We start from the raw sequence: 26095 nt of genomic DNA on the forward strand, positions 1-26095 counted from the left end.
GTTCACATATAAGCATTACAATGAATGGATGTTAGACAAATCCTTGAAAACTAAGAATGATTCTTAAAATTGACTATTCTTAAAGTTGACTATTCCTATGCTTTTTCTCTCTGATAAACTTTTTATGTAATTTCCCCCCATTACCAATACAAATAGCTAGAATGCATTGAACATTGTGCTGTGCTTTACATACATTTTCTCATTTAATCCTCATCACAGACCTACCTACTATGCTGCCTTATCTCCTCTTACTGAACAAGAAAAAGGAAACTTAGAACTGTTAAGTAGCTTGCCTCAAGTCCCACAAGTCAATGGAATACAAGGTTTCAAACCCAGGTCTGTTGGAAGCCAAGAACCTTAGTAAATTACTGACTATGATGCAGAAATAAATAACCCATGGACATGTAAGAGAGATGTTCAATTTCTCCTGGGACAACTTCTTACTCTTACATTTAGTCCTTCCATCCCCATCTTCCCTACTTGATTTAAACAAGGGAGTTTTTCTTCAGGCAAAAACACTTTCTTCTGACCTATGAAGGAGAAAAAGAATGGAAAGACAGCTCATGTTTTCCTTTGGGTAAGCAGTTATTTTTCAAAGCCCTTTATCAGTAGTTTCAACAAATGATGTCATGGTAGCCTGGTCTGGTATGTGGCAAGCACTCAGATATGTCCATCTGACATGACCTCTGGGAGAACAATGTCTCCATTTCTAATCTCTGAAGTGATTCCTCTTTTATGTGGGGCTGGTGTCATGCAAACTGGGGTATCTTTGATACTGTCATTTTACAGATGCACTGTACTTTCCAGCTGCTAATCTTAGATGTGGAAATGATGATCTCGAGCTTCATTTCCCCTCTGTTAGAGCCGAACCCTGTAATTTTGCTTGTCAGACTTGCAAATGAAGGTTATCTTATTACTGTTTAGCTTGGTTTAAACATTATCACCGTGGGTGGTTATAGGCCTCCTGTCATGCTGATGAGAAGCGTGCCTCCCTGGCTAATGTTCACCAAGGCCTCCTGCTTGAAGGGGAAGACGGTGTGGAAAAGGTGCTGGAAATCCATGGATGGGGCCATTAAGGAAGAGGAAAGCAGGGTCCAGAGCACTCAGCTTGGAATGTCTCCACATCCCTGGCTCTCCAGCGTTTCAACACCAAAGAGTGGTCCTTATCATGGTGCTTTACAGATTACAAAGCACTTGCACCAATTATCATCTTAATTCATTTAATAAGCACAGTAGCCCTGCAAGATAGGTTTTATTATCCTCATTTTCTACACTGGGAAACTGTTCTATTAAGTGGAAAATATTTGATTCAAATGGGGTCTTCCAACTGGAAATCCAGACCCAAGCACACGCCACCCTGCGTGAAGGACTGTGATGGAAACAGGTACTACTGGCCCCAGGCAGTCCTGCCCTCCTTCCCTGCCCCCGACTGGCTGCTTCTCTAACTTCTTCAGCTCTTACAACCCCCTCACTCCAGCTTCAGTCCCCTGGTTCCTTGAACGCACCAGCTGCATTCTGGCCTCAGAACTTTCGTTCTTGCAGGAATCCTCCTGCAGATAGTAGCATAGCTCATTCTTTCACTTCCCTGGATCTCTGCTTAAATATTACCTCATCAGAGAGCCCCTCCCTGGAAACCCTACACATAATAGCGCCCAAATTACTCTCTGTCTCCTTTACCACAGTGCCCGGAGGTTGGGGCGGAGTGTGCCCCAGGCACGGACCAGCAATAATACAGCTGATTCAAACTCAGTCTGCTTTTTTTTTTTTTTTTTTTTAAATTTATTTTTGGCTGCACTGGGTCTTCGTTGCTGCGCGCTGGCTTTCTCTAGTTGCAGTGAGCAGGGTCTACTCTTTGTTGCAGTGCGCGGGCTTCTCATTGCGGTGGCTCCACTTGTTGCAGAGCATGGGCTCTAGGTGCACGGGCTTCAATAGTTGTAGCACGCGGGCTCAGTAGTTGTGGCACACTGGCTTAGTTGCTCCACGGCATGTGGGATCTTCCCAGACCAGGGCTCGAACCCATGTCCCCTGCATTGGCAGGTGGATTCTTAACCACTGCGTCACCAGCGAAGTCCCCAGTCTGCTTTTTATTATCACCATGCACCAGGAATTACAAACAACATCAGTGATGGAATACTCTCGAGAAAATAAAAAGCAAAACTTTCCTTGGTCTAAGTTCTAGACAATTGCCGCAATTACTTTTATAAAAATCTATAATGCACACTTGAAATTAGCACATTTTAATCACTTATTCTTTAACAAACATGGTGTTCTACTTTTTTAAAAATTGAAGTATAGTTGATTTACGATGTCTTAATTTCTGCTGTACAGCAAAGTGACTCAGTTATACATATATATACATTCTTTTTCATATTCTTTTCCATTGTGGTTTATCACAAGATATTGAATATAGTTCCCTGTGCTCTACCGTAGGAACTTATTGTTTATCCATTCTACATATACTAGTTTGCATCCGCTAATCCCAAACTCTCACTCCATCCCTCCCCCACCCCCCTCCCCCTTGGCAACCACAAGTCTGTTCTCTACGTATGTGAGTCTGTTTCTATTTTGTAGATAAGTTCATTTGTGTCATATTTTAGATTCCACATATAAGTGATATCATACGGTATTTGTCTTTCTCTTTCTGACTTACTTGATTTAGTATGATAATCTCTATGCCCATCCATGTTATTGCAAATGACATTATTTCATTTTTTTTAATGGTTGAGTAGTATTCCATTGTATATATGTACCACATCTTCTTTACCCATTCATCTGTCAATGGACATTTAGGTTGTTTCCAGAAACAATATGCTCTACTTGAAAATGCTTGGAGGTGGTATTCTACTTGGAAGTTACTTCAGAGAACTCTGAGCTATACAGTCGGCCCCTGACACAAGTAGACAGGACAATACATGTTGTTTGTAAGTAAATTTGTAATAGTTCAGAGTCACTGAGCTTGCTTTGGGTGCAGCTGGCCATCCCAACCGCTGTGTGGTATAGACAAATTCCTATGTAAGGATCAACTATGGGCAATGATAAATTAACAAATCTAGATATACTCTGTTGAACATGAATATGAAAAAGAGATCTATTTTGAGGAAGCCATTGACAAATTTGCAGATGTCAAGGCTTAAAAAACAAAAACCATAAATTTGTTTATTCACTCCTGTGACAGACCAATATTCCCTATTTTTCAAAAAAATTAATTAATAATTTAATAATTTTTAATCCATTTTCTCTTTTTATCTTTTAGTTACTTATCTTTATTTTACTTTTTATTAATTTTTCTTTTTTACTGGCATGATGATAAATGTGAAGTTTGATAAAACAAAAATTTCACTGTCTGCCCTTGTTTTCTGGCCATTATTAACATGTGTTTTGTATTAGTTATCTATTGCCATATAACAATATTACCACAAAATTAGCAGCCTTTAAGAACACACATTTATTATCTCATCATGTCTGTGGGTCAGGAATGAGGGCATAACTAGGCCGGGCTCTTCAATTCAGGGTCCCCCATGGCTGCAATCTAGGTGTCAGCTGAGGTTAGGCTGGGGAAGGACCCATGCTCACGTGGTTGTTGGCAAGAGTCAGTTCCTCATGAGATGTTGGACAGAGGGCCTCAGCCTCTTGCTGGATGTTGGCCAGGCCAGAGGCTGCTTTCAACTCCTTGCCGCATGGGCCTTCCCAACCTAACCCTTACTTCCTCAAAGCCAACAAGTGAGGGAGCCTTGGAGCAGGATGGGTTACCATTTTATGTAATCTGTAATCCCATCCCATCACCTTTGCCTTATTCTATTGGTTAGCAGCATGTCACAAGACCCAACCAACTCAAGGAGAGAGGAGAACACAGCAATGAACACCAGAAGGTGGACAGCAGGCATGTCCTCTTAGAGTGTGTCTGCCACATGTTTCATTTCATGATTATTAAATATAACTTTTCCCATAATAATTTTGCCATATAAAGAAGGAGTATATTAAAAAATGATGTGCTCAGGATGTCAAGCGCACTAGGTACACCAGTACCCTGTACCCTACTTGATTTTCTTCATAGCATTTACTTGATTTATTGCATATGTTCATTGTTTTATACAACATTTAATATTATTTATATATTTTATTAATATGTAATAACAAATTTTATATTTAAGTATATATTTTATATAATATTATGTTATGTTATTTGTATTTCATATATTATATATTTATTTGTTCATTGTCCACTCCTATTTATAACCTTCTTGAGAACAGAATTTTTTCTGTTTTGTTTACCATTCAGCATCTAGAGCACTGGCTGGTACATAGTAGGCACTCAATACAGATTTGATGTAATGAAATCTGAAATATGTATAATGTTCAGAAGCATTAATTTCGATGAAAATAGTTAATAATTTTCTCAAGAGTTTTTCAGTCTCAGATTTTTCAATTAATTTTCACTGCTGTCATTGATATGTACCTGGCTTAGAAAAAAGAGTAACAGCATAAGGCTCAGATGAAGAAGAGCAGTCTTCCCTGAGCCCCACCTTCTCCCCAAAGCAACTCATCAAGACTTTCAGTCCTTGCCCCTTTCTTCTACCTCCTCATTTCTAAATAATTTGTTTGTATTTCTAAGCCCTGTACCTCATCAATGTGATACTAAAATAGCTGGATAAAAAATAAGGTTTTGGACAATGGCCCAAGATTCTTTGTTTCAGTAATACCAAATGACAGTTCCTTGTAATGGGTCCATCTTCTAACTGTTCTACTTTCTGAACTTTGTCCTTTGTGGCAAGAATCTTACACCTCTCAGGGAGAGAGAGTGAAGTTGACTTTCTGTACATTTCTTTTGGGTAAAAATAGGGTTAAAGAACAACCCCAGAGGCTGACCAGGAGTGATAATCTTAGTGGTGTATGACTCCTTCAGATACAAAGATAGAAAACTCTGCAGGAAAACAGAGTTTAGAGCAAAGGACTGCTGTCCTTAGAGAATGATGCTGCTTTGACCATAGTCCCAGACTAAATAAATAAATAGATAAATAACTATCCCACAAAACTCTGGTTGGCCTCACGGGTTAGGGATCTGACTATGGCAAGAGAGAAGGACTTAAATTTTATGAGACCTGAAAGAGAGATGTTCTGTGACCTTGGTCAAATGAGAGAAAATCAGAGGTATATATTAGTGATAGTGCAGAACTTGCCGGAATTCTATCAACTTTATATGTGTGTCGGGGAGAAGGAGTTGGGTAGGATGAGGCTGCATCAAGAACTTGGTGGCTTTGCCAAATATTACTGTGTATTCAAGTTGACTATAGACCCACAAATTATGGAGTCGTTCGTTACTCACAGGGCTCCCAAAGCCCCTATATCAATGGACATCTCCAAAGCATTTTAATACTTTCATAGTATATGAATTGTGTTCTCTAAAACTTAATAATAGCCTTATTTTTTTTTAATCAAAGCCTTCAGCATAAATTTATGTGCCTTTCATGCTTACATATGTCATGGCTGCCATTAGCCAGGGCTCCTTTCTGCAGGAGGCATTGTGTATTATTATTAAAACATCCAAAAGAAAACAAAAAGATCTCTTGTGCCAACTTTGGATTTTCTTTGCAAGGAAATACCTGTCCTGACCTCATAGAACATTTGGAACTGTGTTCCTTATAAATAGAACTCTCACTATTTAGTACCATTCTTTTCCAAAGTCTCCAGAGTTCTTAGTTCTAGGAAGAGCAGTATGAATATACTCATTCATTTGAAAAAGAAAGAGTCTGCTCCTATTGCAGATCCAAGTACTCCACAAGGAATGTCCTTGGTACCTCACTTTAACCTTCTTAAAATAAGGGACTAGCACTAGAACATTCATTCATTCATGCAAATAAACATCGATATTCTAAACTTAAGACTTCTGGAAAAGACCTTTAAAGGGAACTGAATCACTTGTCATAGGTCCTTTATTCTCCTTTGCCCTTCTCCTTCTTTCTGCCTGGAACGTGAATGTGATGGCTGGAGCTCCAGCAGCTCACCTGTGACCACAAGCACGTGATGACTAGGAGAAAGAATAGAAGAAGCAAGGACTCTGATAATATCATAGAGCCATCAGACCATCCCTGGAGGCCAACCTTAATCTCCTTGTTATTTAACAAAAATAAATAAATAAAAATTCATATTTTAAAAGCCACTATTGTCTGTTTTTCTCTTATATACAGCCAAATTTAACCCCTAACTGAAAAGCACCCACTACTTTTTGGATTTTGTCAAGTCTTCAGATGCCAAAGGAGTTACCTCATGAGCTGCACTCACTCTCAGTAATCTCAGAGAAAATTACCCCAGACCATGAGTGTGGCAAAATATCAAACTATTTGACTTTCTTATCCTTTCCATTGCTGTAACAATAGGACCACTTTCATAGACCTACAAGCTCAAAAATGAATTTTCCACTGTTGGTCCTTTCACTTAAGGTTAGAATGAGGAACACTGGACAGACCTTGTGGAATACTGTAGCTCATGTCAAGAAAACTCTGAGAGAGCTTTATATATTTCTATAAATTGAAGAAATGTTATAACTGAAGTGCTCTCCTATGGTAGAGTACAGTGATGAAGAACCTGGCTGAAACCATATTGCTGGATTCAAATCCCAGTTCTACCACTGACTAGCTGTGTGATTTGGGGCACAATATTTAACATCTCTCAGCCTGAGTGTCCTCATCTATAAAATGGGGAGAGTAAGAGTCCCCACATCATAGAGCTGTATGAAGAATAAGAGGTACCAGGTACATAATTAGTGCTTAGTAATGGTTAATATTATTATCACAGTCTACCTTATAATTATTTTTTACTGTGTTTTTAATCCCTATAGTTTATAAGCTTTTTCAAAGCAAGGACCTGTCTTATTTATTTTTGTGCCCTTCCCACCCATTCCAGAGAGAGGAAAGTGAGCGGCACATAGTAAATCTTTAGTACGTGTTTAATGTTGGATTGAATAATTTGCTTTATTTTATTATCTAATAAATTATTGATTCAGTTAGAAGGATGGCTGGGAAAAAAAGCATTTTGGGACTGATAATATTTATCTACACAGAGTAATAATATCTTACAAAAATCTACTATATATATGTGAAAAGAAAGCCATCAAATTTTAATAGTAGTGAGATTGTCTATTTTCCAAATTTTCTTCACTTGACATGTATAACATTTGTAATTAGAAAAATAGTAATCTTAAAAAAGCAGTCTGCTTGGAGAAAGAGCAGAGTTTACAGTAGAAGAAAAAGTAATGAGATGCATATTAGTAAATTTGATTTCCCAATAATTTTAGTTCGTTATGCCTTCCAAAAAACACAATGGCCTAATAAAATTGAGTTTGAAAGTTCTCAATAGATTAACATATTCTGATAAATCTGTAGGAAGAAATGGAAGCACAATCTTTGGTCTAGAAAGTAAATATCCAGTCATCATCTGAGCAAGGAACACCATCTTTCACAAAGTAAACAGCATGCAGCTGTTTCCATCATGCTGACTGTAAGAAGATTATCATACTCAGAATGGAAATTCCATGAACCTACATTGTAATTAACATGGAAATGAAATCCACAAAATAAATATGTAGCCAAAGTGTATGCAGTCCCAGGGTACATGGAGACAGATGCATATTGATCTAATCTGGTTGTGTTAGAAACACGAGTGCGTGCTGGGGAATATCGCATGGAAAGTTGACATTTGATCTAATTAGGAGGGACAAAGTAAAAATGATGAAAGCAATTTCATTTGTCCAGTAATATTAGGCATCCAAATAACAGACTACTCTTTGACCTTCCTAGGAAAGGAAAGGATGATTTCAAAGTGGTCATTAAGAGGGGTGGGATAGGGAGGATGCGAGGGAGGCTTGAGAGGGAGGGGATATGGGGACATGTGTAGGCATATGGTTGATTCGCTTTGTTGTGCAACAGAAACTAACACAGTATTGTGAAGCAATTATACTCCAATAGAGATCTAATAAAAAAAAAGTTTAAAAAAAGGTCATTAAATGTATAACCAACCTACTCTTGCAATTGCTTAATACATAGGATTTAGGGAAATACATTCTACACTGAAAATCAGCCAAGAAGGAATCTGCAAGAATTTCTCAAATGTATTCTTATTATTTATCAATTTTTAATTTGGAGAAAGAAGGACCGGTAAGAGCATCAGACCAAACTGAATATGGGGTCTATTAACAAAATTAAGAGGTCACTTTCTGCTTCTTACTAATATGTGGTGTAACTGCTAAAGAAAGATTTTTTAAAAATAGCTCTTCTGGGTGCTTCTCCAAGGTCCCCCTTGAAATAGTTGAGAATATCCTTGGCATTTGTAAAGGTACATGATTTCTTTCATTAGACTGGTGACTTGTAGGACTAGAGTTTAAGGGCCCCCTTGATTCTGCCCTAGGTTATAATTCCCAGCTACTGCTACTTATAGCAATGGAAACGCTGCTATTTCATCCACCAGCCCATGCTTACAAGTGTATGGAAGTTAAATGAAATCTCTTTTCTTACCCATTAAATTCCAAGTTGCCATGATAAAAGCTGATATAAACAATGAATTAATAGGACAGATTTTAAAGCTATTTTCCCCTGATACATACATCTTTTTTTGCTCCCATCCTCTCAATCAGATTCAGATTCAGCAAACATTTATTAAGCATTTATCATGTGCTGAGTTCCATGCTGGGAATTTCATGAAATCCTTACCTGGCCTTACAGTTAGAGGAAAGCTGAAGACATACCCTGAATTATGTGTTGTGACTCAAAATCATGGGTCCTTCTAAGTGTCAGTGGATTATTATCCTGGGGTGTAACTTAAGTAATACAAGAAATATTTGAAGTTATATTTTAGAATTATTATCATGATTGTTATTATTATAGAAATAATGTGTATGTGTACATGATTTTAAAAATTCAAACAAAACAGAATGGTGTAAATGAAAAGTAAAAGTTGTCCATCCCTCTCTTCCCCTACTCCCAGTTTTTTTCCACTGAAATATAATACTTTGTAAAAATGACTATAATACTATGCAGTTCCTCCTGCCAAGAGATAGGATTCCTTTGAATGTGGGATGGCCTTGAAACTTAGTTTAATAGAACATTGTGGAAGCGGCAATGTATGAGTTCCAAACCTAGGCTTCAAGAGGACTTGGAGCTTTCTGCTCTGAAAACTACAAGACACTGATGAAAGAAATCAAAAAAGACACAAATAAAAGGAAATGTTAATGTTCATGTATTGGAAGAATTAATATTGTTAAAATGTCAATACTACCAAAAGCCATCTATAGGTTCAACATAATTTCTATCAAGATTCCAATGGCATTTTTTACAGAAATAGAAAAAAAAACACTCCTAACATTTATGTGGAACCACTAAAGACCCTGGATAGCCAAAGAAATCCTAAGAAAGGAGAACAAATCAGGAGGCATCATGCTTCTGATTTCAAGCTATACTATAAGGCTATAGTAATTAAAACAGTATGGTACTAGCATAAAAACAGACAAATGAATCAGTGAAACAGAATTGAGCGCCCAGAAATAAAACCAAGTACACAAGGTCAACTAATATTTGACAAAGGAGCAAAGAATACTCAATGGAGAAAAAGACAGTTTCTTGGGCTTCCCTGGTGGCGCAGTGGTTGAGAGTCCGCCTGCCGATGCAGGGGACACGGGTTCGTGCCCCGGTCTGGGAGGATCCCACATGCCGCGGAGCGGCTTGGCCCATGAGCCATGGCCATTGAGCCTGCGTGTCCGGAGCCTGTGCTCCGCAACGGGAGAGGCCACAACAGTGAGAGGCCCACATACCGCAAAAAAAAAAAAAAAAAAAAAAAAAAAAAAAGAAAAAGACAGTTTCTTCAATAAACAGTGCTGGGAAAACTGGATATTCACATGTAAAAAGATGAAACTTGACCCCTTTCTTCCACAACTCGCAAAAATTAACTAGGAATAGATTGAAGCTTTAAATGCAAGGCCTGAAACATGAGGAAAACATAGGAAAAAAACTCCTTGATGTTGGTCTTGGTAATGATTTATTGGAAATCACACCTAAAGCACAAGCAACAAAATAGAAAATAAACAAGAGAGACTACATAAACCTAAAAAATTTCTGCACAGCAAAAGAAACCAACAACAAAGTGAAGAGACAACGTACAGAATGGGAAAAATTATTTGCAAATTACACGTCTGATAAGGAATTAATATCCAAAATATATAAAGAATTTATACAACTCAATAGCAAAAAAAAAAATCCAATTTAAAAATTGACAAAGAGGACTTCCCTGGTGGCACAGTGGTTAGGAATCCATCTACCAGTGCAGGGTATACGGGTTTGAGCCCTGGTCTGGGAAGATCCCACATGCTGAGGTGCAACTAATAAGCCTGTGCACCACAACTAATGAGCCTGTGCTCTAGAGCCTGCAAGCCACAACTACTGAGCCCACGTGCCACAACTACTGAAGCCTGTGTCTAGAGCCCATGCTCTGCAACAAGAGAAGCCACTGCAATAAGAAGCCCATGCACCACAACCAAGAGTAGCCCCTGCTCGCTGCAACTAGAGAAAGCCCGCACGCAGCAACGAAGACCCAACGCAGCCAAATAAATAAATTAAATTAATTAATTAATTTTAAAAAATTGACAAAGAAACCAAATAGACATTTTTCCAAAGAAGAAATACAAAAGACCAACAAGTACATGAAAAGATACGCAACGTTATCAGTCATTAGGGAAATACAATTAAAACCACATGAGATATCACCTCACGTCTGTTAGAATGGCGGTCATCAAAGAGATAAGAGATAACAGATCCTGGTGTGGATGTGGAGAAAAGGAAAGACTGTTGGTGGAATTGTAAATTGGTACAGCCACTATGGAAAACAGTGTGGAAGTTCCTTTAAAAATTAAAAATAGAAATACTATATGATCCAGCAATTCCACTTCTGGGAATATATCCAAAGGGAATGAGAACACTAACTTGAAAAGATATATGTGTGTTCATAGCAGCATTATTAACAATAGCCAAGACATGGAAACAATCTAAGTGTCCATCATGGATAAATGAAAAAAGAAGTGGGGATATATATATATATATTTTTTTTAATTTATATTTATATATATATGTGTGTGTGTGCGTGTGTGTATTTCCTATATCCCCATATATATAATGGAACATTACTCAGCCATTAAAATAACAAGGAAATTCTACCATTTGCAGCAACATGGATGGACCTTGAAGGCATTATGCTAGGTGAAATAAGTGAGAGAAAGACAAATACTGCATGATATATGTGGAATCTAATTTTTAAATAAAAGCCAAACTTAGAAAAAGAAAACAGATTTGTGGTTACCAGAGTCAGAGGTCAGGGGTGGGGAGTTGGCGGAAACTGATCAAAAGGTACAAACTTCCAATTATAATTTAAATAAGTCCTAGAGATGTAATGTACAACATGATGGCTATGGTTAACACTGCTGTATGGTATATAGGAAAATTGTTGAGAGTAGACCCTAAGAACTCTCATCACAAGGAGAAATTTTTTTGCTTTGCTTTTTATTGTACCTATATGAAATGATAGATGTTAATTAAACCTATTGTGACAATCATTTTACAATATATGTAAATCAATCCCTCATGCTGTACATCTTAAACTTATACAGTGACATATGCCAGTTATTTCTCAATAAAATTGGGGCAGGGGAGGGAAAGATGCCTTGCAGCTTCCTATATTTTTCTCTTGGAACCATGCAGTCACCAGATGACCGTGCCTGGGAGAACATGCTGGAAGATGAGAACCCACGTACAGTAGAGAAGGGCCATCTTAACTGAGGCCCCCCAACCAGCCAAATCCCAGCCAACCTGACCAGAACTACCTAGATGAACCCAGTCTAAATTGCCAAACTGCAGAGTCATGAGCTAAAAAACAGTTGTTATTTTAAGTAACTACATTTTGTGGTAACTTTTTATGTAGCTAAAGCTACATGGTACAAGAAGTAATAATTTCTAACATCTGCAGGCTATAAGGACACAGGAACACCTAAAAACCCATGGAATAATGAAGTGGTAATGGAAGGAAGGAGAAGTGGGAGCCCAGTAGGCCTCTGGGGTAGGTAGTATTGTACAACTGTCATGAGGGAAATACAAGGGAAATGAGGAGAGCAGAGACAGAACAAAGTAAGGAAGGGGTTTTGATCTTGTACGAATATGTACATTCAAGCATGCATCCTTAAGTACTCCTCAGGCACAGTGCCTACCCACCCATGTGTTTGCTGTCAGTTTAAGCAGATTCTTGCTTCCTCACCTTCTCCACTTGATAGAAATGCTGTGTGGATCATCTATGGTTTGGGAATCAGCAGAGAGAATTCTAGTGATGGTGTGACGGTGTGATGGTGTTTATAGATTGACTCGGCTCCAAGCAGGAGAAAAAAAGGGGTTGTCAACACCTTGGTGTGACAAGAGCAGATTGGAGCCAGTCTCTGCAGACATCCAGTAACTGAGGCCAGCTGGCCTGGGGTAAGGAAATCCACATTCTATACTCAGAAGATAGGCCTTCAGAAGAAAGGGTTTGACCACAATATTGCCTTGAGTGGAAGAAAAAAAATCTCTGTGAGTGGCAAGATTTACAAGGCTACAAATAATGCCATTCTTAAAACCAGTCCTTTGTATGTAAAGTGGTTTTCTCTTTATCTGGAAGCTTTTGGGATATTCTCTCTATCCCTGGGCTTTTGAAATTTCACAATGATGTGGCTTCATGGTGGACATATTTTTCATTCATTGAGCTGAGCAATCAGATCAACTTTTCAATCTGGAGACACGTGCTTTAGTTTGGAAATTTTTCTTCTATTGTTTCTTTGATAGATTTCTCCCCACTATTTTCTCTGTTCTCTCTTTGGAACTGCCATTTCCTCTTCCTCCTGCATTCACATTCAATTTCTAACAGCTGTATCATCAATTTACAGTTTTCAAGGTTTAGATTAAAACATTTACACTTTGTTCTCTAAACATACTTTGTCTATAGGTTGGTTCTGAAAACTGAAAACAGAACACATCACTCACAATACATGAGTATATGATCATTATTCACTGAAGAATCAAGTAATGTGATTTGATTCATTAAAAAAAAGGAAATATAATTCCTCTGTCAGTACACTTATGCAACTTCAAGGAGAATGTAAAGGGTCTATTTTTCTTATGTTGCATGAGCTACTCAAAACACTACCATATTTAATTTGATTCATATATGGACTAACATTTTCTTCTAAGCTTTATGTTTTTCTTAGAGCTTCTACTTGAGTTTTCTGGAGGAATAGAGGGAGTTTCTATTCTTCTAGGGGAATGTTTGCTAGAAAATGGGAATTAAAATATTAATAACCTTTAAAAATCTTGAGAATTAATAACCTTAAAAAATTATTGACAATTTTCCCTATTTGCCTGTCATGTTGCTCATTGCAGTTAGATGATTATTTGGGTAGAAATGTGACCTGATAATACCCAAATCTGTGTTTAACTCTGGGAAATATAAACTGTCAAGTTCAGATGTCCTTAAAACTTCAGGAGGAGTGCTGTAAGGCAGAATGTCTTTGAGAATCAATCTCTTTTTTTATATGAAGCATACAAAATATGGAAAACATAAAAAAAGGGACAGTGTTGGGACAAGCTACAAGGATATATTTTTCTGTGAGCATACCTGTTGTACATACATGGCAGAAATTATCCCCAAACATTGCCGGTATCTTTTTTTTTTTAAATGTATATATTTTGGCTGCACTGGGTCTCTGTTGTGGCATGCTGGCTTTTCGTTGCAGGCTTCTCTCTAGCTGCCGTGTGCAGGCTTAGTTGCCCTGCAGCATGTGGGATCTTAGTTCCTGAACCAGGGATAGAACCCACGTCCCCTGTATTGGAAGGTGGATTCTCAACCACTGGACCACCAAGGAAGTCCCGCCAGTAACTTCTTGATGTCAACTCTATCGGTACTAATCTTTAGAGAAGTTTAACTAGAAGGATTTAAGTAACACATCAACTGCTATCATGATTAAGGAGGAAAGGGGAAACTAGCCTACTATACACTATGTATTGTCCTGATGCCTCTGTATGCAAATACTGCTTAATAGAACATATGTTATCACATACAATTATTTATATTATATTGTTATATTATTTTATATTTAAAATATTATTACAAAATATATCTGTTTAAGGACAGCAGAGTTGGTCCACCTTGCCTGGGAGTTAAGATTGCCCTCTCCTCAGCTTCCTTTTTTTTAGCGATCCTGGCATCTGACCCCCTTCCTGGTATGAGCCTATAGTGTAAGCCCTGACAGTTGTTTTTTGCTTTCCTTTTTTGTAATGCAAGTGCCTGAATTAAAGTTTTGTTAAAGGCATCACTTCAAAGCCAGCTATCTCAAATAAACACATCGGCCAGCCACTGGCTAGATAAAGAGCCAGGCGGCCTTCCTCTCGGAGGTTCCTTTGTTTTAGAGATCTTGGTTGATTTCAATAAGTGACCTTTTAGGCTACTTGTTTTCTCTTCCTGTGCTTTAAATCCCGCACTTAATGTTTTAAATTCACCAATAAAGAGTGAGTTTGCAAAACCCTAGGCCCACATCCTCGACCCCAATTAAAGCAGAACCCCAGGCCCGCATGTGTTCTCTCCCTACCCACAACCTCACTGTCTGACCCCAGGTGTGCTGGGTAATTTCCAGGTCTTGGAAGTAATAAACCTTTATTCTTTCAGAGTTTCCTGATAATTGTTGCTGAAGGGCATCTTGCAATCATAATAAGAACCACAAGCCTGGTCCAACCACAACACCGGTTTTTGGTAGGCTGAGATGGGCACAAAACAGAGCCACGTTTTGTAGCCCTGCTCCCCATCCTGTCTCCCAGTTCCTCCCACTGCTCTTAGTATTGGTCCTTCCATCCAGCTTCTCCCTCAGCTCAGATTCTTAGACCCTGAAATCTGCCTTAATTCATCTCTCTCAAAAACTTCTAGCGCTGCTCTTGAGTCTGGTAATATTTAATGTCAGCTTTCCTCTTGAATAAATGAATGTTTTCTAAGGAGTCCAAATTCTTCTGACTTGAATCCCAGAATATCAGAGCCAGAAGGGACCTCAAAGTCAACTAGATCATTGGTTCCAGCCTGTGGCATTTGAACTCACAGAGACTGGAGTTACTGCAAGTCTTGGAACCAATATACACTTACAGGTTTTTTTTTTCTTTCACTGAGCAACAAAATTGACACTATCGTCACGTGCTATCCATAACTTTTTGAAATTAAGAAGAGTTTTCATATTGTAAAAATCTGAAAAACACTGATTTACACCATTTACAAATGAAAAGGAAAACAAAAACAAGATGCCCAGAAAATGCTTTGATTTGCCCAGTGTCACAGAGTGAGTTAGGATCATGTTGGACTCCCACCTATCAACCCATTGTTCTTTCAAGTACCCCAACTCCCCAAATACCACAATTCTCACAATTTCATAACAGCTTGCACAGACTCTATTGCCAGGGGCAATAAAGGGTCCCCATCTGGCCTAGGCTGAATTGTGAGGGAGCAACTTTTCCCTCCAAAGCTTTATTGAAAAATGTTGCCAGGATATAATAAGCAAATAAACAAATATCCTTAGAGAGTATGCTAGTATTTTAAAGAATTGCTCCATCTTTTTTCAGCTAATCTTGTCTTGCTCACGGCCCCTGCCACAGGTGAGTGAGAAGCCCTAGATCCCAGAGGAAACCTAATCCTTCTCTAGAATTCCAGAAGCTCTCTAGATCTTAAAATGAGTTCTTTATACATAGGCTGATTTGACTGGAGTTTGGGGGAATAAATTCAGATCTCATGAATAAAAACCTCAGGGCCCTCACAGACTGAGATACAGTGATTACCCACGACGCCTCATGGCTGAGGCTGCCTCATCAGGAAAATGAAGGACAAGAACACTTTCGCTGGAACCAGAATTGCCCAATATGCTTCAGCATGCTTCAGTGCTGATGATGGGCACCAGTTGGGGAATTGAAATTATCTATTACAAGAGTCTCAGGACACACCCAACTCCATGATACACAACTCTGTAGAGACCTCATCTTAGTCCCAAATATTTCTGAATTTTTTTCCTGTTCAGAAGGATCCTCTCTCTAAGTACTTGAGAATAGGAAAGAAGATTTTGTATAATCGCTCTGGCATCCTTCATTTCAGCAAAAAAATAATAATAATAATATTTGATTTTGAGATCTCTGTTCTATAAGGCACTTAACGTGAAACCTCTAGTTCTGAGGCAATTCAGAAAAAGAAAAAAGTTGACTGTGGTGTTGAAATCTATTTATCTTTTTTGATTCTCAAGGGCAAGAAACAAAAATAATAATAAATAATAATAGGTTTCCAGTATGGTGATAGAATGAAAGTATCGGTAAAATCCCATGGTGGAAATAAAGAAGAAAAGAGAAGACACAGCAAGATTACTGTTTGGGAAAGATGCGGGGTGGGAGGGTGGGGGGTTGGGGGGGCGGAGATACAAAACCAGAAAGGAAAACAGGTGATTGTTAGTAATAACCAAGATTCTTAAAAGATAAAAGATACTAATTGGGCTTCCCTGGTGGCGCAGTGGTTGAGAGTCCGCCTGCCGATGCAGGGGACACGGGTTCGTGCCCCGGTCCGGGAAGATCCCACATGCCGCAGAGCGGCTGGGCCCGAGCCATGGCCGCTGAGCCTGCGCATCCGGAGCCTGTGCTCCGCAACGGGAGAGGCCACAACAGTGAGAGGCCCGCGTACAGCAAAAAAAAAAAAAAAAAAAAAAGATACTAATTCATCTACATAAGTAGAGGTAACACACAAAACAAACAAACAAAAAACCAAGGGATGAAAACTTGTTGACACTTTGATCGGAAATCTCAGGGATACAACATTGTAGTTAAATTCTGACTTTGGCTTAAAAAAAAATCAGAAAAAGAGATTTGGGGAAATAAGCAAGGAAAATTGTGTGAAATGAGTTGTTGATAAAATAAAAGCCAGTATATGAGAAACAGTGTAATATCTTTCAACCACTGTCTCTATAATGCACATTCTAAGTTGTTAAGAGAATTAATTAACAGATTTAGAGAAATTCTAATCATTACATTATCACTTTGGAGGCAATATTTCAGAAAGCTGTCAAAGTAAGAACAGTTCTTTAAGATATTAGAGGGAAAAATAAGAAAAACTGAGCACACGTGGACCTAATTTTCTTCTTTTCACTCTCCTTCCTAAGAAAGGCCTCCCTGGAGGGCATTTTGTTAAGTGAAATAAGCCACAGAAGTATTTTTGTGATGACTGCTTTAAATCTTTCTCAGACAATTCAACATCTCCGTTAGCTTGGTGTTGGTATATATTGAGTGTCCTTTTTTCATTTAGTTTGAGCTCTTCCTTGTTCTTGGTGTGATGAGCGGTTTTTAAAATTGAATCCAGGGGCTTCCCTGGTGGCACAGTGGTTGAGAGTCCACCTGCCGATGCAGGGGACACGGGTTCGTTCCCCAGTCCGGGAAGATCCCACATGCCACGGACCGGCTGGGCCCGTGAGCCATGGCCGCTGAGCCTGCGCGTCCGGAGCCTGTGCTCCACAACGGGAGAGGCCACAACAGTGAGAGGCCCGCATACCGAAAAAAAAAAGAAAAAAAAATTGAATCCAGGACATTTGGGGCATTCTGTTAGGAGGCTCTGATCTTATTAAAACTTCGCTGTCTCTGGCTTCCTCTGACACTACTTTGGCAGGGGAAGAAGCAGGGACCACCTCATCATTGCCAGGTCGGGGTAGAAGCGCTGGTTTCCCATTTGGCCTTTGTTGACACCCAAGGTGGGGCTCCTTTTTACTGTTGGGTGTGGGTGGGAGTTTGGCTCTGCGCTAGGCCAATAGTGACGGTACCTCTCTGGGTGGACAGAACAGGGGTCTTCGTCATTGCTCCTCTCACTGCCTCACTGACTTGATGGTGGAGATGCGAGAGGACCTCACTACTGCCGGGCTGTGGGGAAAATCCTGACACCCCATTAGGCCTCCTTTGACACTCTCCCAGGGGGCATGGGGAGGGGTGCCCCATCCTTGCCAGATGGCTCTCTGCTGATCTCCGCTGATAGCACAGGAGGAGGCCTGACTACCTCTCCGGGATGAAGAGATGAACGTCCTGGCTCTCTGTTTTGCCTTTTCTGACACCATCCCAGCAGAGAAACTGGGGCTTCTGGTGAAAGTCTCACAAGGGTGGAAATCTAGGCTCCCCACTGTCAGGGGTGGAAGTGGGACCACAGATCTGCTGTAGTGTTTGGCTGGAGAAGAGCAGTTACTGTCGAAGAGGTTTCTGTCTTGCTAGGCTGCTCCTCTGACTGGAGAGAGCAGGCATCTGCTGGGGCTTCTTTTGTCCACATTCACTGGCATTTCCAAGTTGCCAGCTTCTTCAGCTACAAGTCTGGGATACGTGAGGCAAAAAGCAAAATGCAGGCAAATCACCACCATACTGTTCCTTGGATTCCAAGGTCCCTGGTCAGTCTGCCTTCCTCTCTTCACCTCTCAGGGCCTTTCTGTGTTTGGTTTATATACTGTACAGGGTTTTCAGTTATACTCAGCTGGAGGAACAGGGAAAGATACACCTACCTATTCCACCTTCCCACTTGTGGAAGTCTTTACAGATCATTTAAATACAGATGACAACCACACCTGCCCCATAGATCCCTCTAAGGGCTGCTGTAAGGATTAAAGGAGTTAACTGGACATTTAGAACAGTCTCTGGAACATATTAAGCCTTATATAAGTGTTACTCTTATTGTTATTAGATAAACACTATAACGTGGATGTTCAAGGAACAGATTCTGGAACCAGACTGCCAGGGTTTAAATCCCAGCTCTTACACTTAATACATGTGTTACACTTTGGGAAATTACTTAATCTCTCTGTGCCTAAACTTCCCCACTGTAAATGCCAATAATAACAGCTTCTTCTTCACAGGGTTACTGTGAGAATTAAAATAGTTACTATATCTAAAACACTTCGACAATTGCCCGGCACAAAATAAGCTCTATTTAAGTATTAGATATTACGCTTTTAAGCTAAAGTACTTCATTTTTCTCCTCAAAACACCTCATGACATAAGTAGCAAAGCATCGTTATCTCCATTTATAAATAAAGAAACAGAAGTTCTGAGGCATGCAGTTTCCTGCCCAAGGTCACAGAGCCAGCCTCAGCCCCAGGTCTTCTGACACCAAGTCCAAGGCTCCTGCCATCATGTCAGCACTGAGTCGAGGCTGGGTTAGGAGTGTAAGGGGAAGACCAGCATTTGTGCTCGGACACCAGGACAGGCAGGCAAGTACAGAAACCACACCAGAGCTGGAAGGTGGCAGGAGGATGGGAACAGGATGGCGAGAGGGACAGGAAAGACTATGGTTGTTGGGCTAAGTCTATGTCAAGAAACTGGTGTTGAAGAAACCACCAAGATAATTTCCAGTGAGAGACTTCGACCCCAGAGAGTATTCCATCAACATCACCTGTTGGCAGGGCAGGGAAGGGCAGTGTTCCCTAATAGCTCACCACTCCCACTCCAGGGCAGTCAAACACTCTTCAGGGAGAGTCTAATTCCAAGAAAATGGAGGCTGTGCCTTCTTCAGTTCAGTGTCCTCAGGTCTCCCTCCTTAAGGATTCTCACAGTCACCCCTGCCCAGCCCTCTGTCTTTATACTTCTGAGCCTGTCCAAGTTCAGCTGGAACCTCTGTGCTTGTATCAGGAACCACCAAGCCTTTCTGGAGACACCACCCAAGACTGAGCTTTCTCCTTCTGAAACCCTGAGCAGTAACTATTTCTGCCACATGTTTTGGGATGTGTCTAATTAAGCACCACATACTATCTAGTCTTATATTTTTCCTGATGCTTTTCATATGTCTGAGTTTTGTGTAACCAGCAAGACTGTGATTCTTGAGGGCAGTGGTTGCATCACAGAGGTTTTGTGGTATGACTCTCGGCATTTGACATAGAACATGGTACTCTGTAGTGAGTCAATTAATACTCACTAACTTTGAAAGAAAAGGTCACAGACAAGCAGAGCTGACCCTATTTCGATATTTGGGGGTCCCAGGCTTTTTTTTTCACCCCTAACTAAATACTGTGATTAAAAAATATTTTATAAAATGTGTGGGCCCCTGGAAAGTATAGTGATTTATTGATGAAGATTCAGAATAGTGGGTAGAAAGAGGTGGAAGTGATACTTTGATATGTATTTATTGTCCAGTCGTGGCAAATGTCCAAGGGCCATCTTTTTCTGTTTAGGTCCAGGATTCATCTCTTCATGTTCTTTATCATTGAATGTGCTATTCTTGGATAATTTCATATTTTCCACCCCCCACAAAGGAGTAGCGTGCTATTATTACTTACAATGTCATGACTCTGTGAAACAAGTTTATATTGAAGCCTTGCAGATCTCCTCATCTCTGCATTTATTTAATGCTGGTTGTATCATTTATGTATGACACTAGATCATCCATCGTGTGGCCTGTGAGTATCAGTTTCCAAGGACTCTCTCAAAGGTAATGACTGTGCTTCATTGATGATAACCCCAAACGCAAGTCTCACCCAGAGGATGCCAGAGAATGTGAACAATAATCCGTCTGGGGGTCATATAAAGTTTACAGTTTGGACTTTTTTTTTTTAACTAATGTTGAATTGTGCAGTAGAGTTTGGAATTTTATAGGATAGAGGTAGAGCAACTCGTCTTCCAACTCTGTCTTCTCTTTCACTGCATTCCCAGAACGTGATCTCTTTCCCTGCTGACCACACCCCTACTTCCACCCATCCCCACCAGCCAGGACTGTAGGAGAGGAGTCTGTGGGCAGAATTAGTAAAACCATCACATTCTGCAAGAAATATTCTTCCATTACCCGAGGGGAGCATGAAGTCATCATATTCACTGGGGGCAAAGGAGAATCTGGATCAGAAGTGCCCATCAGCGTTCTAAAGCAATGGTCTGAAAGCCCTTGGAGGAGATAGGCTTGACCACCTCTGTGGACTGCCCAACTGGGCAAGGAACTTACAGAGGCGTGGGGTAACCCCTGGGTGCCAGCAGTGAAGGGTTTACAGGGTAAGGGATGCCCGCAGCCTCCCGCTGTCCTTGGGTGTTGATCAGAGGATGCCACAGAATGGGGACAGACAAGTGCTGATGCTGCATGAGCTCAAGTCCAAAGCTGGGGATGGGGGGTGTTCTGTCCTGTCATCCCAGAATTCTGAGTAGCTGTGTCCAGTGTGAGTGAGTCACCTCAAATCAGAGTGTCAGACCCTTTTGGGGGTCACAATCTCATTTAAAAAATACTGGCCAGTAGAAATTTTTACAGAAAAAAATACTGTGCTGTACAGTTCACAAGCCCACCCTCCTGGAAGCAGTCCAGGTCACAGGCCGGGACTATGACCCCAAGAGCATTAGTCCTGGAGCTTCTTGGGAGTAGTAGAGACTTCACCTGCAGGGTCAAGGGTCAAAGAGTGCCTCGGAGGATGGGAATAGGAACCAAGACTCACAGGGCTTTGTCCAGGTTGGGGGTGTCCCACCCAGGTGGCACTGCCAGCCCTGGTGGGTCCCAGGCACCCCAAGAAACCTTTTAAAAATTAAGGAAAGCACTGCACTCCTGAGATGGGCCCAGGGCAGCAGCCTACTTCCCCAGGTCTACAGGTCTTCCTGAAGATGAACCTTTCTGTGCTTCTGTCAATCCCAAGACCAGCAGCCTGTGTGACGAGGGGGAAGGTCGGTGTGCTGGGCGGCCAGACATGGACACTGAGCATCTGCAGGACCTTGTGCTCTGGACCTGTTTTGGCACAAAGTGCTGGTCCCCTTTTTTCTATTCAGGGGCTCACAGCATTGAGCACTTCCTCTGAGATAAATATCAAATCTCACCTTGTTTAGTTCTTTTTTTTTTTTTTTTTTTTTTTTTTTTTTTTTTTTTTTTGCGGTACGCGGGCCTCTCACTGCCGTGGTCTCTCCCGTTGCGGAGCACAGGCTCCGGATGCGCAGGCTCAGCGGCCATGGCTCACGGGCCCAGCCGCTCCGCGGCATATGGGATCCTCCCAGACCGGGGCACGAACCCGTATCCCCTGCATCGGCAGGCGGACTCTCAACCACTGCGCCACCAGGGAGGCCCTTGTTTAGTTCTTTGAAAAGAACAATTATTGTGAACTAGTTCACAGGACAACCTACCAAAAAAAAAAAAGGCGTTCCTTTTTTTTTTCCATGTTAGTAAGTGTTAAACAGCAATGAGTTTTTCTTGTTTTCCTCGTGTGGGCAATTTCCATTATACCTGGCATTTTGAGCCACATACATGTGCTGGATTCTGAAAAAACTGAGAGGTAGAGGCTAGAGAGTGAGGAGGGGAGAGACATTTTACGCGTCATGAAGATATAAATTTTTAAAAATCACTAAAAATATCTCACTAAATTATATCATTGGTAGCATCCATTAAAATATCCTATCAAAAATATCACTGATAGGGTCCATGATTTGTTATTAAATCTCATTTGTCACTAGTTGGTTGTCTCTCTGTCACCATCACCTTCACTGCTCAGACTACAACCACCAGTACTTCTTAGTTTCACTCAAAAGAATGTTGTCAATATGCAAATTTCTGGTTACCCTGAAACTGGATAAAGCAATGGGCATGCTGGTAAATACAGAACAAAGTATTCATTTTCAGCTTAAGACAATCTTTGAAGGCCTTGGTTGACCAGCAACTCGCCTTTACTCATATTTGCCTTTGTTTTCCTTTCTAAATAGACTGTGTTGGGGCTTCCCCCATTTAGAAAAGAGATTTCCAACTCTTATGGCAGTTCAGGCACAGTTTCTAACACTTAACCTCACCATATACAGACAGGACTGGTATTTATATAATAGAAATAAACTCTTCTAAACTAATGTTTACTGTGAGCCCCCTGCTCTGCTGGGTGATTCTCTCCTGTTATTGCATTTAATCAATTGAGCAACTAATGTTTATCCACTGTTTGGTGTTTCTTTTAAATGCAGTGGGTCTCAAATGTCAGTGGACACTTGTATCACCAGGAGAGGATGTGTTAAGACACAGACGACTGGACCCACTCCCAGAGTTTCTGATTGAACAGGCGGGGAGTGAAGGCTGAGAATTTGCATTTCTAACAAATTCCCAGGTAATGCTGGTGCTGCTGGTCTAGGGACCACACTTTGAGAATCCCTGGCAGAGTAGTTAAAAACAGTTGACTTTGTTATCACACCGACCTGGATTTGAGTCCTTTAACTTTTTTTTTTTTTTTTTTTTTGGCTGCACAGCATGGCTTGTGGGATCTTAGTTCCCTGACCAGGGATAGAACCCCAGCCCTGGGCAGTGAAAGCACAGAGCCCTAACAACTGGACTGCCAGGGAATTCCCGAGTCCTTTAACTTAGTAAGTTATATAATCTCTTTTGGCACAGTTTCCTCATCTGTAAAATTATACCTTCATCATTAGACTATTCGAGGGATTAAATGAGATAATATACTTGTAGTGTTTAGCATGGTGTCTTGTATGAGTTAGAGCTCAGCAAATGTTAGCTGTTACCATTGTAGCAGTGACTACAATACTACTGTCATTACTAAAGTTAGAAAATGACTGATTTCAAAATAATTTTTAAATTGTTAATGCTATCCCTTCTCTAAAGTGAAGATGATCTCCAACAGCTAATATGCTATATGACATGATAATGTGATTGATAACTAAGACTGTAAGGCATGATATATTAATGGATTTTTCATATTATCATAGAGGTACTATCTCTATCATTAGAGATAAAATTTCATATTATCATCGTAACTAAGAAAAATATGGAAAATGAGTGTTTTCTTTAATAAGGAACATAACCCTGAACAAAATCTCTAGGGAAAAGAGCTGTAATTGAGTTAATTTATTAGCTCCATAAACTTTATTGAATATGTTATTATTGGCTATCTAAAAAAAAGGATACTTCCATTCAGTGGTTAAACACACACACACACACACACACACACACACAAAACAAACAAAAATATCAAGAACCTTCACAAAAAATTGCTTAATCTTAAATAATACTTGAGAAGACATAGCATGTACTTAGACCATAGAAAATTCCAGTAACTTATTCAAGTGAAATTACCCTGCTACTAGTCTGCACAATATTAGAGTCCCAGGGATGGCAGAGTATATAAGCTGGAAAGATATTCATCATCTATTCATCAAATACCACCCTAGCACTGCCATCGGTTGTGTGACTCTGGATACCCGGAGGCTCATCCCGGACTCTTTCCATCATCCGCATCCAGATTCTTCTCTATTTGAATGCAGAGCTACTAAGAAGTACAACAGATAAGCAAACACCAAAGATTTCATCCAAATCATTTAAAACAAGTATGGTAAACATTCACATTACAGAAATGTCACATTCAATGTTGGCTTTGAATGATCTAATATTAATAGTGATGTAAAAAATTAATAAATGTCACTTGGCTTCTTTGGTTTGAAAGTCTCTTGGACATATAAGTAGAAGCAACATTTATCATCTGGTGCCTTTGACCCTGTAGCCCAAGGCCGAGGAAACTATAGCCCTCTACCCTGTTTCACAAATAAAGTTTTATTGCAACACAACCATGCTCATTCTCTTACCTATTGTCTAAGGCTGCTTTCAGGCTACAATGGCTGTAACAGAGACCATGAGACCTGCAACACCCAACATAGTTACTCTTTAGTCCTTTATAGAAAGGTTGCCCATCTCTGCAGACAGTTAGTTGGGAGACTTTGGAGAATAATGTAGCAAGAAAAAAATGTAATCTCCATCCTTAAAATATCTGCCCAGAGAGATCATTTGTCTTCCATAACATAGTTTCCTACTACAGTAACCATCAATTAGCCTTACAATTGGTTTCCCCTTAACCTCAGGCCGTTCACTAGCTCTTCCAAATACTTAACGTCATCAGAGTGACACATCCACCAGCCATGGGCAACATCTTACTCCGGGCCAGAGGTTGTCCTCAGTTCTGCATTATTCTTGCTTCATTTAAAGAGCCAGACCTAATCTTATTAAGGTTAAGGAAATCCCAGAACCTCATCAATGACTAAAGAAATAACTTCTGTCTGGGAGCCACACGGTTATTTCAGAAGTAGTACTTCACTTAACGCACCTATAAGCCTATTTTATTGTACTAGAACATGGCACTGGCCTGTGTTTTAAAATAGATTTCTATTTCCTTAACCAGTGTCTTTACAAGTACTTGAGGTACAATTTCTATGATTTTTCCAGAAAAAAACTTGACACACATTAGCTAGGTGAATGTTGCATAAACAAAGCGTAAGTATCAGAGTGGGAAGAGCATGTCCTTTGGGGTCAGAGGGACTGAGTTCAACTCTCAGGCTTTCCTCCTCCTACTAGTGTGTGACAACCCTCCAAACCTCAGTTTCCTATCCTTAGTATAGAGATAATCCCTACATCATACATACATAGGATTGTAGTAAGGATTTTAAATAATGCATGTAAAATACACAGTCAGAGCCAGGCACACAGCAGGTTTACAAGTGGTAATTTGGTGAATGGGAGTCAAGTGGGTGCTATGGTCTGAATGTTTGTGTCCCCTTACCCTCCAAATCATATGTTGAAATCCTAATGTCCTATGTGACTGTACTGGGAAGTGCTTTGGTCATGAAGGGGCAGCGCTCATGAATGGAGCTAATGTACTTATAAAAGAGACGCCTCAGAGGTCTGTGGCCCCTTCCCCCATGTCAGGGAGAAGACTGCGATCTGGAAGAGGCCTCACCCAACCGTGCTGGCACTTGATCTCAGACTTCCAGCCTCCAGAACTGTGAGAAGTAAAATTCTGTTGTTTATAAGCCACCTAGTCTGTGGTATTTTGTTATAGCATCTCAAATGAACTAATACAGTGGACATAGTCATTTTTCTTTTCAAATTTCTTTTTGACTTAATTAGATTTTCCTAGAGGTGAATGAGATGCTTAAAAGCAGTGACACTTATATTTATTCAGGTAAACTTTAACAAATCTAGGAAGCTATACCTTTACTGTAAACAGTAGTTTCAAAACACAGCTTCTAGCTTAAACTAGAAAGAAGATATGCCGATAAGGGAACCCTTTGGTTTT

The sequence above is a fragment of the Hyperoodon ampullatus genome, assembly GCF_949752795.1.
Source record: "Hyperoodon ampullatus genome assembly, chromosome: 11".
In the NCBI taxonomy this organism is placed as follows: domain Eukaryota; kingdom Metazoa; phylum Chordata; class Mammalia; order Artiodactyla; family Ziphiidae; genus Hyperoodon; species Hyperoodon ampullatus.